Source organism: Varanus komodoensis, unplaced genomic scaffold, assembly GCF_004798865.1.
Source record: "Varanus komodoensis strain SLA01 unplaced genomic scaffold, ASM479886v1 scaffold64, whole genome shotgun sequence".
NCBI lineage: Eukaryota > Metazoa > Chordata > Lepidosauria > Squamata > Varanidae > Varanus > Varanus komodoensis.
The window spans coordinates 287,023-304,841 of record NW_025336273.1 but is presented as its reverse complement, the minus strand read 5'-3'; positions in this window follow the sequence as shown (position 1 = coordinate 304,841).

Here is a 17,819-nt window from a genome sequence, read left to right as displayed (position 1 = left end):
ACAGAGGTGGACACGTTGAATCAAAACACTGGTCCATCCAGGCCAGTACAGTCAACTCTGACCGGCAGGAATATTTCATGGAACCTCCTGGAAATGGAACCTAGGACCCTCCATATGCAAAGGATGTCTTCTACCAAGGTATTGCAACCCGCACCTGTTGGAGGGTCACATGTCAATTCTCCAGTTGAATTGTCCAAGCGAATTCATCTGATTTCATACTTTCAAGCCAAAACTCAATTATCCTTTGTATTTTTCACTTTTCCAAACTTGGCAATGGAGTTCTCCACTTAAAAAAATGTAAAATATCCACATTAGGGAAAACTGCACACAAAAATGTGTATGTTGGTTACAAAAAGTCGAATGTGTTATTCTAGGAAACTGGCTTGCAAAAATGTGTGTATTAGCTGAAGTTACTGATTGTATGTTGTTCTCAGAGCTTTGCTAAAGAACGATATAGAAAAGCTTTAAATAAAATAAATAAAATTATAAATAACAAGTTGTGAACCAAATGCATGCATTAGGGAAAATGCACACAGAAATGAATATGTTTGTTTATGAAATCTTTAAAAAAGCAAAAAAACACAAATGCATTTCCTGACAGTTCAGATTAAACCAAACCTAAGGTTGGAAGTACCTGGAGGAATGTTGTCCATGGGGTCACAAAGAGTCAGGCACAACTTTGTGACTGAACAGCAACGACGTTTGGAAGTATTCTCACAGTTTCAGATGAACGAAATTTAAGCTTGGAAAAGGGAGAAACAGAAGAACCGTTACCATGTAGTGGCTAAAGCGCTGGCAGGGACAGGGGGACCCTGGTAGTAATCCCCACTCAGCCGTGAAGCTTACTGGGTGATTTTGGGCCTGTCACTGCTGCCTAGCCTGCCCCACAGGACTGTTGTGAAGATAATTTTCCCAAGTGGTCTTTCCTCGCCCTGGTTGCCTTGTGATCCCTGACGTTCATCTTAGTACTTCTCTGGTGAGGAAAGACAAGTTGGGAGGACTCATGGATCTGGTGGCAGAATAGTGCTTTGGTATTCGTGGAAATGCTTGCAGGAAACATGCTTGCACAGCGCCGAATCTTCTGTTTTGTATGGAAAGAAAAGCGAGTCTAAGGAACAGGAAAAGCGCTCCTTGTTTTGTGGAGCGTTGGATGGCTGTTCTGCCTATTCTTCTACCAACGTGCTTGGCTCTGATTCCGAGACCAGAGGGGCCAGGAAGGACCGTGGCATGTTAGCAGATGAAGGGATTAGCCTCCCCCCCACCCATTTTTCACCCCCAAATCCCACTCCCATTTGTGTGGAGGGGATGTGGAAAACGTTCCAGCCCTGCTTCTCTGGAGTGCTGGATCGTCAACTAAATTGGGCCTTGAGAGGAAGAAAAACGTGTTTTGTTTTGGTTGTTTCTAGAAAGAGCCTCGGGAAGCTAGAGAGGTGAGCTCAGCAAACTTGTTTTACCACCCAGACCTAATCAGGAAAACGATCTAAATTCACAGGTCATGGGTCTTGCGCTAACTTGCCTGAAGCAAGGTAGGAGAGAAGGCATCACAACAAAACAGCAGAGTGAAATAGCTCTCCCCTGAGTCATAGCAAGGGCTATTTTTATTCTGAATGAGCGTGACTAAATCAGAGTTTTGCCAAGTTTTATTGATAGTAGCAGATCAAGAGCCATAAGAATCAAAATTCTAGGAGTTTGGGGATGATCTCCAGTTGCTCGTTGAGGCCAGATGTTGGTGTACAGCAATGCCTGAGAAAATATAGAAGAATCTTGGTTAGGAAAACGCAGCGCCCAGTTCTGCAGAGGATGGCAGGCACCTTGATGCAGATGATGGGACAGATCTGAGCAACTTTGGGTGTTCCCAAATGCAGCTTCTGTGGAGCTCTGCAGAACTCATTCCCAGCTGCTTTTCACAAAATGAGACTGGCGACTGGAAATAAGCTTCGAGGAGGAAAAAGCAGCGTGGAGGAGTGGTGAGCGATGAGACAGAGCCTCAGCTATGGGCCACCTGAACTCTCTCTCCCCTTTTTACAGCATATTTAGTACAAGTAGACCCACCTTAAGAACATAAGACGTGCTGTGGTGGATTAGCCCAGGGGCCAAGCAGCGTTCCATGGGAAACTCACAAGCAGGGCATGAATGCATGAGTGCCTTCCTGCCCAAGTTCCCCACCAGCTGGTGTGAGCAGGTATGCCCCTCTGATAATGGAGGTAGCTAGCGCCATCAGGACTAGTAACCATGGGTAGCCCCCTCCTCCATGAATTTGTCCAGGCCCCTTTTCAAGCCCCCCCAAATTGGTGGCCATCACGCCATCTTGGGTCACCGAGTTCCACGATTTAACTGTGCATCGTGTGAAGAACTCCTTCCTTTGATCTGTCCTGAATCTTCTCACCAATCAGCTTCCTGGGATGACCCCGAGAGAGGGGGAAATGTCTCCCTTGCTTCTCTCTCTTTGATTGAGGGGGTAAAATATGGATTGGCAACCGTATGGGTATTGCCTCCTGCCCAGTCTGGGCTTTTGCCCTGGGAATACTGGCAGGTTATCTAATGAATAGAGGCCATTTTGCAGAAGCCAAGCAGTAAAGGATGCACTAGTTATATCGTCCACAAATCTGGAGAAGCATTGAACCAAGTCCCTTGGATGGACATGGTGAGGCTGCCGGAGGAAGCCAACGTATCAGCAGAGACTGTGGAAGGGAAGAGCTGGAGTCCAGAGTAGTCACTGGCACCTGCTCCCCAGAGAGCTGTGCACGGCGCTGATGCTTTATTCATGTTGGTGCCAGGCCAAAACCTTTTTATTTTCCCTGTATTTTAAGGGTTAACTGTTGCTTGGATGTTGCTTTTGTTGGATTTTTATATCCTGCTTTTGTGTGCTGCCACTGTATTGTATTGCTGTCCTGAGACTTTTGTATAGGATGGGATGGAAAGGCCATAAAGAGATGGATGGTGGCGGCTACTGTCAGTTTCTCGGGTGCTTCCATGGCCTATAACAGACCCCGATGAAATCCATGATGATATTTCCGTGCAGCAGGGCAGGTAACTCACTTCCAAAAAAGGGATGGACTGCCCTTCTGAAGAAGTTTGCCCCAAAGCCACTCTCCAGCCTTGGTCATGATCCAGGGACATCATGGGCCATCTCAGAGTGAGCAGGAGCAAAGCCCTTCTCACAGCGCTCTTGTCCAGATTCAAGTGGGGCAGAAAGAGGCACAGTGGATACTTTCAGGAGCAAGTTCCTACAACCCCCAGCTGAGTGCAGAACCACCTTCATACGCATGCATGCGCTTTATTAATTTATTTAATTTTCATTCCACCCAATCGCCAAATTCTTTCAAAGAGCTCGAGGTGGCTTACATAATTTCCTTCCTCCTCCTTTCATTCTAATCTGCACAACAGCCCTGTGAGGTAGGTTGGGCTGAGAGTCTGTGACTGGCCCCACGTCACCCAGTGCACCCCATGTGGAGCGGGAGCAAGACCCCAGATCACCTGAGTCCCAGTCCCAGGCCCTTAACCACTCCACCCACCAGCTCTCTTCTTGACCTGTTCGACTGCATTTGGGGTGCCAGTGAGGTGAGGAAGGATGTGGTCCCAACACAATGAATCAGTTGTTGTGTCAGAATGGGGAGACCGAGGGAGCTAGCCAGAGTAGAATCCTATTGTTCGTCGCACCCCCAGCTTATCCTGTTGAAGCCGTCAAGCCCCCTCGGTCTTGACTATTTCAACTGAGAAGATGGCATGTGTCTCAGAGCAACATCAAGAAACAAGCATCTGGATTGTAATGTGAGGCTCACCCACCTACTGAAACGACCGTCATAGCAACTCGTCATGGCGTCTCAAGGACGTGCTTGAGAAGGTGGCCCTGTTGTTCCAGGCGTCAGAACTTCTGGCGGTGGCGTGGCCTCTGCGCACTTAGCCGGCCACCACATTCTATACAGTGGTGAAGAAAACATTATGACAAAAGAGACATCCATATGGCATCATGTTTTGCACAGGCTGGTCTGAACTTCCCATTTCTTGGTAAGGAAGAAGCAAAGCAGACAATACTCGATGTGAATATGCACCTACATTGATTTTTTAAAATATTATGGAAGCTTCTCCCACATGCTGATGTGCGTGTGTGATGCATCTAGCGAAGCTCAAGAACCATAGGATGCTGCTGTGTGTGTGTGTGTGTGTGTGTTGGCATCAGCTCATGGAGACCATAAATTATGAAGACGCTTTCCACAAGTTTCATCCAGAATTGGGGTGCTGGTTCGGAGATCCACCACCAAAATACTTGGCAAGCCATGTACTAAAATGGTCCTCACGTTTGATATTCTTCTGGATTTCATATGAACCAAAGAATTGACTGAGACTGACTACCTCTCCCATCATCCACAACTCCCTTGCGGTATCTGCCTTGAGGTCAATTTATACAGCTTGTGATGTTCCAATTTGTTTTCTTGTTTGTTTTCGATTTCTCCTTCTCGTCCCTTGCATTTAGCATCTTTCACTTATCCTCCTTCACTTTTCTAGAAAGACATAACTGCAACACGCTGTACTTATGGATGGGACAGAACGCAGCTTCAGCATTTCCAGCGAAAGACTACTGCAATAAAGTATCGGCTATTACCATATGCATTAGCATAATTAATAAAAATTGAAAAGCTATAATTGAAAATCAGTTTAGGCAATAATCTTACTGCCTGTATTATTTAGTCCACTTCAGTCAGTAACATAATTTCTTGAAGCAAGCAGACAAAACCATGCACATCTCCTCAAACACAACATCTTAGCAGCTCCAGCAAAAATGCCAGGACATGGGTGATAGCAGCTTGTGTTCTTTTAAAAACTGAGCCACTAGATTCGTGATGGAGAGATTGGTATAAATATGGCCCATGCCTATTGGTCCATATGACTAATATTCTGACGCATTTGTTTGCGAAAACATCACCAAGATTTTCAGTGAAGTTCTCCATCTATCCCATCTTCTGGGAAGGGCACATAAAAATGCCTACCTTAGGGGAAATAATATTATAATATTGAATATTAAGAAATTGCTTGGAAAAATGTGGCAGGTAAAGATGCATGCTTGAAGGGAAATGTGGACATGAAACATCTGAATTGTTGAGCAAACTTTTTCAAACTAAAAAAAAAAAAAACAGTGTTCAGGATGAACTGAACATTGGCAACTTTCTTAAAGTTTAGATAAACCAAAGTTTACATTGGAAATAAATGGTAATTAAGAGAAATAAAAACAGACAGATTCATCCATCCTATAGACATTATGGTTCTTTGGTCATTTCTGTCTTAATTGCTGCTTCCTCCTCTTCCATTAAAAAGCACCAGAAATGGTAGATTGATTGTATCAGTTAATATAATCTTACTTATTTTTGCAGGTACACTTATTCCAAATCAGTACAATATCTCTTTTTGATGGAAGTCAATGGGGTCGAAAGTGCCCCAAAGAGCGTCAACATGTCCCCATTGCTCTTAGGATAATTTTGGGTGCTGTTTTCACCACTGTCTCCATGCTTCCTAGCTGTTCTAAGTGGCTTTAATCTGGAAAAGAAATTCAAAGAAAGCCCTTGGACCGCACTCCAGGAGGAGTGTGAATTGTGTACTGCACTTCTGATCTGCACATGAATTTGGGAGCAGAATATCAACTGAATTGACACTGGAATGCAGTTCCTTGCATTCTTCCGGCATCACAAGCTTTGATGTTTGAGCTTCCATAAGCATGTTTTGATCTCCGAGCAGAGACTGAAAGCAGAACCTAAAAGAGCCAGGAATATGAGATGTGGAGTAGGAATATTTCTTTTATCCATCTGATGTGGCAAAATTGACTTACTTGGCACAGCATTGCATTGACAGGTCACAATGCCCATAAGGGGTAAAGCACTGAGGGCACTCAAGATTAGTAGGCAAACAGAAACCTTTAAGCCGATTGTGACATTCTTCTGGACTTCCTGCCAAATCTGCACAAAGAAGAAAAAGTTTACCTTTCTTTTTCAGTATTTCCCATTTTGAAAAAGGTTTAGACTTGAAAAGCTTTGATCGGTGTAATGTAAAAATAAGGGTTCGTGGCTATCAAAGTCTGCTGCTCTATCAATATCTTTATCATGGGCAATTTCTTCTAAAAGACAAGAAGCATTTGTTGCTGTCGTTATTGGGAAAATGATAACAGGTGGAAAGTTTAATTGAAGATAATATTTGCTCAACTGTCAGTTTCTGCTCTGTCTTTTGGAAGCATTTGTTCTGTGTCTAATACGGGCATAAGACAACCATGCTCAGGAAAGTAAAGGCAGAAGAGGAAGGGGAAGGACAAAATAGGAGGTAGATCAATTTCACAAAGGAAGCCTTGGGTTGAGTATAAATCCTGCATAATTCTTACAAACTGCAGAACTGGAAGGGAAATCTTGGTAGCGCGAGAGAAATGTGTTTGAGTTGTTGTTGTTGTTATTAGAACATTTCTATGCCGCCCCTTGCCGAAGCCTCGGGGCGGCTTACAACACAATAAAATACAATACAAACATAACAATATAAAATTAAAATTAATAATACAAAATAAATAAAAAATATAAACAATATAAAAGGAGATAGAAAAGTTATAAAAGAAAAGAAAAGAAGTCGCCCTGGCCAGATAAATAAGTAAATATTGTTAACAATTAAAATGACGTTTAAATAAAAAGGTCTTCACCTGGCGCTGAAAAACAAATAACGACGGCGCCAGGCGGGCCTCTCTGGGGAGCGCATTGAGTTGGGTATTGGTCAACATTTGCCCAGTTTGTCAAGTTTGACCTGAACACAAACCTGGACACAATTCTGCCATTTTAATGCCTTGTTCAGACCCCTCACCTTGCGTGTGGGTTCAACAGCATATGTGCTTTGGAAAAATGCATGAAAATATAGTTTTGAAAAATATGCCAATTCTACCAGTACAATTGAATGAATGGGGAAATAATGCATACATTTAAAAATGCACCTAATTGATACTTATACTTGGAAAATACACAAACAGGTGCATGTATTGTCATGTGGAAAGGAAAACATATCCCATAATCTGATATAAATCTTACAATCCTGAATTGGAATAGTCGTTATTTGTTTTTCGGCGCCAGGTGAAGACCTTTTTATTTAAGCAGCATTGTAAATGTTAATATTATTGAATTTTATTTGGCCAGGGCGGCTTATTTTATTCTAATGTATATATTTTAATTGTTATTGTTTTAATTTATTGTGTATTTTATTCTATGTTGTGAGCCGCCCCGAGGCTTCGGCAAGGGGCGGCATAGAAATGCTTTAATAAATAAATAAATAAATAAATAAATAAATAAATAAATAAAAGATGAAATTGGAAGAAATTTAGTGAGCTTGAGTTTTGCTGATTCATACACCCAAGGTTTTTCAGCAGCTATTAACCAGCTGCTCTAGCTGATTGGTGTTTGGGGGGTAATTTCATAATTTAAAAATGTGACAACCCTCGTGCACACACTACATGAGTATGAAAGGGGTAGAAATCACAAACACAATTGTTTAGCAACTATAAAAAGATAGCAAGCACAATAAAAGGGGTCCAAGTAAGATAAAATATGCAGTATTATGAGTGGAAAATAGTTCAAATTTTCTATTAAATTGATTAGATTAAAAATAAAATATAGGATATATTAAATATATATCCTATAAAATATATATTATAAAATAAAATATGGGATAATTAAAATACGTGTCTGTTTGTTTTAATGATTGCAAGCCATCCTGAGATGCCATGTATAAGGGATGGCATATACAAGTTTTAAATAAATTAATAAAATTATCCATGGTCTTACTCCAAGGTGAGCTAATAAGTTGTTCAAATTCAATCGTTCTGAATGAAATCCAAATGCTGATTATGCTGTTAACACTGATTTTACCCTGGATGGTTATGCAAAAAGATCAAGACTGGGACAAGGCCATGAAGGTTGTTTAATATGGACTCAGACTAGGGAATGTATCTTGTTAGCTTATTTAGATAGGACTGATGAGAAAGTTAAATGTGGCCAATTTGGGGAAAGGCTGTAGCTCATTGTAACCCACATCCTGTGCATACAGAAGGTCTCTGGCTGAATCCAGAGCATCTTCGGGTAAGTCTCAGACAGGTCTCGGCCTTTTTGGACACCTGGAGGAGCCAGGCTGAAATCACAGATTCGTAATTACAGGCTTCTATTTTAATCCATGTGGGATGCAGGTGTCACAGTGGTTTAACCTGGGCTGGTTGATCAAAAGGTCGCTGGTTCGAATCTGCACAATGGGGTGAGTTCCCGTTGCTCCGTCCCAGCTCCTGCCCACCTTGCAGTTCGAAAGCATGCAAATGCAAGTAGATAGAAAGGTACCACTTTGGTGGGCAGGTCACAGCGTTCTGTGCACCTCGGTGTTTAGCCATGCTGGCCACATGAACATGGAGACTGTCTGCGGACAAACGCTGGCTCCCTCAGCTAGGAAACGGAGATGAGCAACACCCCCTGGAGTCAGGCATGACTGGACTTGACGTCAAGGGGAAATCTTTACCTTTTCCCCTTTTATTTTAATCAGGTCAATAAAATATATAAACCATGAGCAATGAAACTAGGAAAAAGTGAGCCAAGTTTGATTATTTTCTGAAGGTCTTCTGGAAGATATTGGTCTTCACTTCTGCTATTAAGATGCATGACCCTATCTGAGACCCCATAGAGTGTTCCACTCATTCAGAGATGCCGGAGAGCATCTAACAAAATCCATAATCATGGCACCTGTATCCTAAGTTTCCATACTCAAATACTGACAAATACTCCTCAGATTTTTTTAAAAGAAGTGTGTACCTAAAATTGCCATATTTGGAAATGGTTCTAAATAGTTCTCTGGAAAATCTGGATTCAGCCTCTTGGTACCAATTGCTTTCTATGGCTCTTACATAAAGTTTATATGCTGATTTACCTGGACCAACCACGAATTCCAAGAAGAAGAAAGCAAAAAAGAAAAGTTGAAGGGTCTTCATAGCTGATGGATGGCCAGGAAGTCCAGAGATGGAACATGAACCTGCATGAGAAATGCAGAGTTAGTTCCTTTGTTTAAGGAGAATTAGGGATGGTTTCCCCAGTTGCAATGTATGGCTGTGAAAACTGGACCATAAGGAAGGCTGAGCGCTGAAGGATTGAGGCCTTTGGATTGTGGTGCTGGAGGAGACTCCTGCGAGCCCCTTGGACCACAAGGCGATCAAACCGGTCAGTCCTAGAGAAGAGCAACCCTGACTGCTCTTGAGAAGGCCAGAAAGCCAGTGTGGTGTGGTGGTTAAGAGCGTGGGACTGGGACTCAGACGATTTGGGTTCTAGTCCCCGCTCAGCCATGGAGCCAACTGGGTGACTTTGGGTCAGTCACAGACTCTCAGCCCAACCTACCTCACAGGGTTGTTGTTGTGGGGATAAGATGGAGGAGGAGAATGATGTAAGCTGCCTTGAGCCCTTTGTAGGAAAAAGGCAGGATATGAATAGCAATACACACACACACACACACACTGAAGATGGAATTCAAATACTTTGGCTAGCTAATAAGAAGGAAGGACTCACTGGAGAAGACCCTGATGCTGGGAACGACTGACGGCAAAAGGAGAAGGGGACGGCAGAGGATGGGGTGGCTGGATGGGGTCACTGGGATGGTGGGAGTGGGCTTGGGTGGACTCCGAGGGATTGTTGAGGACAGGAAAGCCTGGAGGAACGTGTCCATGGGGTCATGAGGGGTCGGGCATAACTTTACAACTAAACTAACAGAATAAAACAGGAATGGGCCACTGATATCTTTCAGTGGTCCTGGAGGAGATGGCTGACTTGATCTGAAAACATCTTTGAGATCAAACATCTTTTACATCCCTTCTCTTTCCATTCAAGGAGCTCAAGGCAGCTTACACAATTCTCCTTCTCTCAGTCTGGTCCTCCCAACAACAACCCTGTGAGGTAGACGAGGGTGAGAGCCAGCGACTGGCCCAGAATCACCCAGTGAGTTTTCTGGCCTAGTGGGGATTTGAACCCAGATCTCCTGGCTCCCTCCAGCACTCGAACCATTGCACTGTGCTGCAGTTCTGAACCCAAGGCTTTTTTCATTTTTTGAGCACTGAATGAAGCTCACACCAGAATCCACATATTTACCCAAAGCCATCCTGATCACAGCAGTATAATTCAGTAAAGAAATCTTTGCTAAAGGTTCCCTCAGAGATCAACTACTCGAGGTCCCAATCCACCTTCTGCCCATCTTCCCATCCATGAAGCAAACTGGAGGCACTTTGATTTATGGTCGAAAGCTGTGCTGATGTGGAAGGAAACAATGGGGTAATTCAATTGCAGGGAAAGCTACACCTGGAGTCAAAGGCAGGAAGTCAAACCTGATCCTGAAAAGATTCTTTCTCCCTGCACACTGCTTCCGTATGCCGGATGGCCAGCTCTGGCTCCCCCACCACTTGCTACCCAAAGATAAAACTTGAAATACAGCCCTTCAATCAACTCTCTCTGTCTCTGTCTCTCTGTCTCTCTGTCTCTCTCTCTCTCTCTCTCTCTCTCTCTCTCACACACACACACACACACACACACTTGGGGGCTTTTTCCGACCATGTGCAAGTCAAGTCTCTGTCTTCTTCTTGGGCCATATTACAGTTTCCAGCTAATTCCACAGCCCCACCCATGAGGACATTTGCTGTGTCCCAAATATAACCATGCGTAGTCCTTCAGTAAATATTTCCTAGCTGTTGAGAGCTATCGAACAGAGAGCTCCTCAGATCTCACCACTAACAAAGGCAGATTCCAAAGGAAGCAAGCAAGATGAACCAAAAAATGGTGGTTTTTCTACATGATAAACTGCAATATCGTTTAGATCATAGAATACATCGATGTTGAGCATTTTGAGCATTGGATCAGCTTGCTGTCTGAGTAATATAACAGCAAATTGTAGGCAAAGAAATGCGGATTCTCGGAAAGAGAGAGAGAGAGATAACTAGTTTACTAAAGAACAGGGAATCAATATGTTAAAACAAAGGTAAAGGATCCAATACATGAAGCCTGATATGCATTACAGAAAAGGAAGCAAGCTCAAGACTTACCGGCCAGAGCGACCTTTGCTTTTGTGTGACGCTGGATGAACTCAAAGCCAGTAAAGAAGCTTAAATTTGTTTAGCTGCCTAAACAATGTTTGCTTAGGCAAAAAGGAAGAGAGCTTCCCTTGAGGCATTTCCGGAGCTCCTGGCAACTCTGAAGAGGGTTTCCACAGTCATGGACCTCCCCTAGAAGTGTTGCATGTACAGTCAGGGTGAACCCTTTCGGACTTCCTCTGGTATTTGGCCTGGTCCCTGCACCCGGTCCTTGCAAAGGACTTGCACCTTCTTTCATGTCAGGTGCACTAGCTCAGATCAGGTGCTGCAGGTGACACGGAAGAGGGTTGCTGCTTGCACAGGGTGTGGGACTCAATTTTTGGTCACCGTCTTGCTCTCACCAGGAGCTCGGATTGCAGGGTGAGCCAGAGAATTTGATGGAATCCCGATCCCAAGTGGATTTCCTACACAACCTTCACCTTCTCTCCTCCAGGCAGCCCTCCTTCACTCTCCTTCACCAAGGGTATGTTTATATAAAAAGCAGAGACGCACGGGTGTGCCATCCAGAGGCTGAGTCCCTTTCCTCCTTAAGATGAAGCCCAGGACTAACCCAAGACATTTCATTACCTGGGCAAAGGGCAGGATGGTGCGCCTTCTCATTTCAGGCACAAAAGCTGTCTCTCTTCAGTCTCTCTTCTGCACTATTGACGGACAACGTCCTCCACTGAAGAAGAGCGCAAGCTCATTTCCATGATGCACAGTTGGCTGCAGGTGTGACCATGCTAAAGCGGTCCTTGATTCAGTAAAGAGGAGACTATCAGGTTTCCAAGGAACGCTCCTTTCAAAGAGGGACTGAACGCCAGATCCGGTTTTAAACGCTATGCATGTAACATTTATTCTATGATGTAAAGAATACAGAAGTATAAGAATACAAGCTCAGCAACCATCAGCAATGATTTCATTCATTCACTCATTCACACTCGCATTCATGCAACGCTCATCCTCACAGCCAAAAGACCCTCCCGGTGATCCATCGGGACTGTGGGTGACCAGTAGCAGCGCTGTTCTGGCACACCCAGGAGCTGGAAAGCCCAGGCATTTTATACCTTTAAGTTGATGCTCTCAGCTTCGTCCAACTGGATCGAACAGCGAACTCCTCTGAGCGGAGCTGCCACACAGAACGTGCTGGTCCTTATGTGGAACACACGCCCTCTCCTCACATGGCATTGTCTCTCTGGTTGGTACAGCGTGGGCTTATCGTACCTGTTATGTTCCCTTCTCCAACCACTCCCGGCCTCTCAGTTTTATTTATTTATTTATTATTATTTATTTAAAGTTTTTGTATGCCATCCCCTTGCTATATAGCCCTGGGACGGCTCACAGAAATAAATAAATACAATACAAATACAGTTAAAACCTGGAAACACCCTGGCTGCACAATTAAAACCTATAAATATTAAACATTGTTAAAATATTGTTTGCATAAAAAGGTCTTAGCCTGGCGCCAAAAAACAAATAACGACAGCACCAGGCGGGCCTCTCTGGGGAGCGCATTCCACGGATGGGGTGCCACCGCAAAGAAGGCCCTCCTCCGGGTACTTTGCCTCCTGATGTCTCCCACGGAGGGCTCCCGGAGGAGGGCCTCTGCCGCCGATCTCAAGGGGTGGGAGGGCAAATATGGACGCAGGTGCTCCTTTAGGTATCCAGGTCCCAAACTGTTAAGGGCTTTATAGGTGATAACTGGCACCTTGAATTGAGCCCGAACTTCAATGGGAAGCCAGTGAAGCTGGTAGAGGACTGGGGTTACGTGAGAATAACGCCCAGTTTTCTCAGTCTGGTCAGTCCCATCAAGCTTTTTCATTCTTCATCTTCTTCTGGGTCTTAGGCCTTCAGGAACCCATGCACACTGTGACACAAGGCACACGGTTCTCCCCTTGGACAACCTGCCATTGGCCCCTAGCCACTGCCTCTCCTTGCCGAATAGTAGGGCTGGCCATCACAAGGCCTCATGGACCAGCCATAAGAGGGAGAGGTGTTTGGGAGGTCTTTCATCGTTCTCCTAACATTCACCGACCACCCTTTCTGTTTGAAGTGGGCAACTTGTAATGCTCCAGAGGGTTTGTGTTCCTACAACTCCCATCAGCTGATCACTGTACAGACTCTGCAGAAACCGCTGTTACGCAACATTGGATAGCTGGACTACTAAATGGGCCCAGAAAGTCCAAATATATAAGACTGATTCTGCTCCATCTGCACTAGCTACCAGTAACATTCTGAGCCCAATTCAAGGTGCCGGTTCTGATCTATAAAGCCCTACGTGGCTTGGGATCACAATACCTGAAGGAACGTCTCCTCCAACAACAGACACAATGGTCAAGGTCTGAGATCTTCTTCCGAATGCCACCTCCAAGAGAGGCTCAGATGTAAGCTCCAGGGGGGAGGACCTTCTCGGTGGTGGCTCCCCAACTGTGGATCAATTTCCCCACTGAGGCCTGCCTGGTGCCAACATAATCAACAGCTGAGGTCCCAGTTAACACTGCCCTCTATATGTGGGCATTCAGTGGCATGTGATGGGTGATGTCAGCTGTCTTCACAGGTCTAGTTTTTATTCAAACTATTTCAGTTGTTTAAACTGCTTTCAGTTTTATATATTGGAATATTATGCTTTATTTTATTATATTTGTTTTATCACTGTACCTGTGTTTATGTATGTTTTTTATACAGCAGTGGAATCTTTGGCTATTGGGTGGTATAGGAATAATAAACATTATTAATAATATTATAATGAGTGTCCTGATTTAAATTCTGTATTCTGCCCTGTGGGAATTTTTCCAAAAAAGCCAATCTATGAATCTTTTGGATAAAAACAAGTGAATAATATTTTTACCCTTAAGCTTTAGGATATAGTCCCATTTGATGATGTGGAGATGAATATACATTATTTATTTATTTAATTCCATTTCTGTGCCATCCCATAACCTGGAGTTTCTGTGGGTGCCTTACAGTGCTAGCCCAGCATAAAAACATCGCATAAATTACAAAAAAGCAGCTATGAATCAGATGAAATGGTAAAACAATAAAATAATAGATAAAACCTCATAATAAAATGTACTCACACCAATAAACACAACCAATAAGTTAACCAAAATCAAATTAAGATAAAGAATCCAGAACAAACTATAAATGCATTAAATAGAATTAAATGATCAGAAAACTTGTTTAAATAAAAAAGTTTTCACCTGGAGCCTAAAGAAAAGAAGAGTAGGTGCCAGGCGGGTATCCCTGGGGAATAAATTTGCTGACTGTTTCCCCCAGGGAAATACACTTTTAAGTGGAAGAAAGTTAATCCCCCAACAAGAGGTGCATGAGGGTTTGGGGTCTGGCCTTGTTGATGAGAAATGGTCCTAGGTGGCCCTCCATAACTTTCTGAACTCTGAAGTTGCCAGCTTCCAACTGGGCATGGGAAATGTGCAGAGGTGGGCCTTGTCTACCTGCTCCATTCGTGCTCACAACCATCTAGAAAGTTCGTTTTGGCTGTCTAGATGGCCTTCCCGTGCCTCATCCCTCCCCACCCAGCACTGGTTCCAAAAAGAGTTTGCTACAAGTCAGGACCGACTGAACCTTGCCTGGCGGCAAGCGGGCTAAAGGTTCTGAAAACAGCATGCCGTTGCGACCTCAGACGGCTTTTCCAAGCTCACAGTGCGGATGCTGAGTTTTCCTACAACCGACCAGGAAGTATCTACCAGCCAGAGGATTTTCTGGTTCATCAGAGCCTGAGAAGGAAAATTTGCAGTGCAGGAGTCTCTGTATTTTATACTGGAATAAGAACTTTCAGGATTCAGTGCAACCTATTAGGTGTTCAGGGGCATTTAATTGGTATCGATCCTGATTCTGTTTACTTGCTTGCTTGTTTTTATTCATTTCATTTCTATATTTCCCTACAGCCAAAGCAATATGGACTCTTTATAGCCTTTCTTGATCATTTCTCATATTTATGAATGGAATGGATCTAATATGGAAATGCATAGAATGAATAATAACATTTCAGAGCATTTTGATGTGATTTTTCAGTTGTGGTCTGCATCACACAGTTTGGAGATGTGTAAGTCTGGAGGATATGGTGCCAACACATCCATTAGTCCACAAGGCACAGATCCGGTCCATGCATATCAGAATTCGCAATGATCAAATTTGTCAAGAATCCATAGAAAGAACTCAGAGTGGACCTGCTGAAGACAGATTTCTAATGCTTCATTTCTAATGTCAGCCCTGCACCACCTTCTACTGTACTATAATCTCTATTTGTGCCACAAGAGCTTACCTTCTTGCTCCTGTCCCTCTTCTGAGCTAAAAACAAAACCTTTACCCAAATCCAGTCTCAAGCCCAGAATCTCAGTCTTGCATTTTAATTATTAGGAGAAGAAACTTTGATCATTTCATACTTCTGCCTTGTGCCAAGAAAGGAAATGAAGTGATGTCAGCATTCAGATCTCTTAGGGCATTGTGAAAGATCAATGGAGCTGTGGTGAGGTTCAACAAATACTTCCCAATAAATAATAGTAACTTAATCTTCGCATTAATATTTGCAAGTCTACCTTTCGTGGAGTGTGCCAGTTTAATAGATCAGATTACAGCGGAGCGCTGCTGCGGGAGACCATCTCCCTCTTGTGTCCAATCTGCCACATTGCAGGTCTCGATTTCCTCATTTATTCAGTCAACATTTTATGTCTCCACTTGAACAAATTAAAGATATATGGCATTTCCACTTTCATCACTACATCCTCAATCTAACCTGCTGGTTATTTTATCTTTGTGTCCAGGACCTTCCCATCCCCCCAGGATCAACCTTCTCCCTGTTCAATTCCCTGTTTTTCTTCCTATTTGCCCATAAATCTCCTATGCCATCATCTTACATATCTTCCATAATACCTATTGTATTTTTCCACAGATTGAGCCTTTGGATCTTCCACATTTCCTGTTCCTTTGCTTCTTCCTAACAGTGGCATTTTCTTCTCCGAGTCTCCCAAAAGAAGCCATTTTCTCTTTCAGTACTCCTCTTCATTTTTGTTCGTTTGTTTCATGCAGTTTCTTCTTAGGGCCAAACTACATCGTTCATCAAAAGGGTAAATGACATGATGCTTAGTTTGGCCTAGTGCTGAGCCAAGTATTTCCCAGAGGAATATTTTTTTTGTCCTGACAAAATCACTGAGATTTTTCTTTTTCTTGGTCTTCTCAACATTGGAGAATTTCTCAGAGCATAGAAAAAGAGATGGCTACTTTGCAGAATTTTCTCTGAATACTTTGAGAATGTCCTTCCATCGCAACTCCAGAGTGACACCTTGTGGAAGGAAGCATCCTGGAGCTCTCGATGCTGTGATTAATGCTAACTATTGCCCAGTTTGAAGTATGCACGCTAAAACATGAAGCCCTAGATGGTTAGATGCTGCTCCCCCGCGCTGCAGGAAAGAAGGACCTTCGTGCGCCAACAGCTGCACGCTGCCGCGCCGCGCTGCCGACGGAGGCCAGTACCACCGGCCAGGACGCAGGACCGGTTCGGTTTGCCCCCCCCCCCACACACAGGTGAGAGCGTGTGGGACAGGGCGGGGCTTTGGGAGCACCCTGTGGCCTCAAAGCGCCGGTGGTGGCAGATGCTGGCGGCCTCAGGCAGGCGGCCAAAGGGTGATGGCCAAAGGGCGGTCGACACCGTTTAGAAGCCGTTCGGGGGCCAAGCAGGGGGCTGGGCTGGCCAGGGGCTTTTGTTGAAATTGGCCTGCCTACCGTTGAATGTTAGGGAAGGGGGAGTTTTTAACTGCTTTTATAATTTTATTCTGTTTTAATCTGTTTTATGGAGTCATCCCTGGCCATGTCGAAGTTTATGTTTCCTGGGGAGCGCGTGGGCACCGCCATTGGCGTGGTCTTGGGTAATGGACGTAACAGCAGTGGGGGCTTAACGTGGCTGCGTAGAAGAAGGAGGGACAGGTGTCAGCCATCTGTCCCTCCTTCTGGTTCTGCCCCCAGCCAGAGGGTGCCAGGTAGCCTTGTCAACCACCCCTCGGGCCTGACGGTGCTGCTGCTCAATGCCAGGTCAGTCAATAATAAATCTTCCCTCATCCATGACTTGATTGTGGATAAGGGGGCCGACCTGGCTTGCATAACGGAGACCTGGGCGGGAGGGGGGGTGTTGCCTTCTCTCAACTGTGCCCGCCCAGGTATCTGGTTCAGCACTGTGCACACCCACACCCAGAGGCCATGGCTGGAGTGCCTCTACTTGGTGTTGGGCGACCAAGACAGATTGGGGATTCTGTTGGTGCACTGTGCACCCTTCTGCCCAACAGTCTCCCTGTCTGAGCTGATGGAGACCATCTCGGACCTGGTGTTGAGGACCCCCAGGATGATGGTCAGATCACTTCCTGGTGAGGTTTGTGCTCAACAGCGGCCTCTCCCTCTGTAAGGGTGCAGATGGATCCGGATGGATTCCTGAAGGCCCTGGGGGAGTTTCCGGCTGACAAGACTGGTGCTTTTGTCGAGGCTCTGGTCGAACTGTGGAATGGGGGGATGACCAGGGCTGTGGACACGATCGCTCCTAAGTGTCCTCTCCCACCAGGCAGAGCCCACTCTTCCCCTTGGTATACACCTGAATTGTGGGCGATGAAGCAGGTTGGGAGACGGCTAGAGCATAGGTGGAGGAAATCACGGGATGAATCCGACCGAACACACTTGAGAGCCCACTATCAGGCCTATGCTGTGGTGGTGAGGGCGG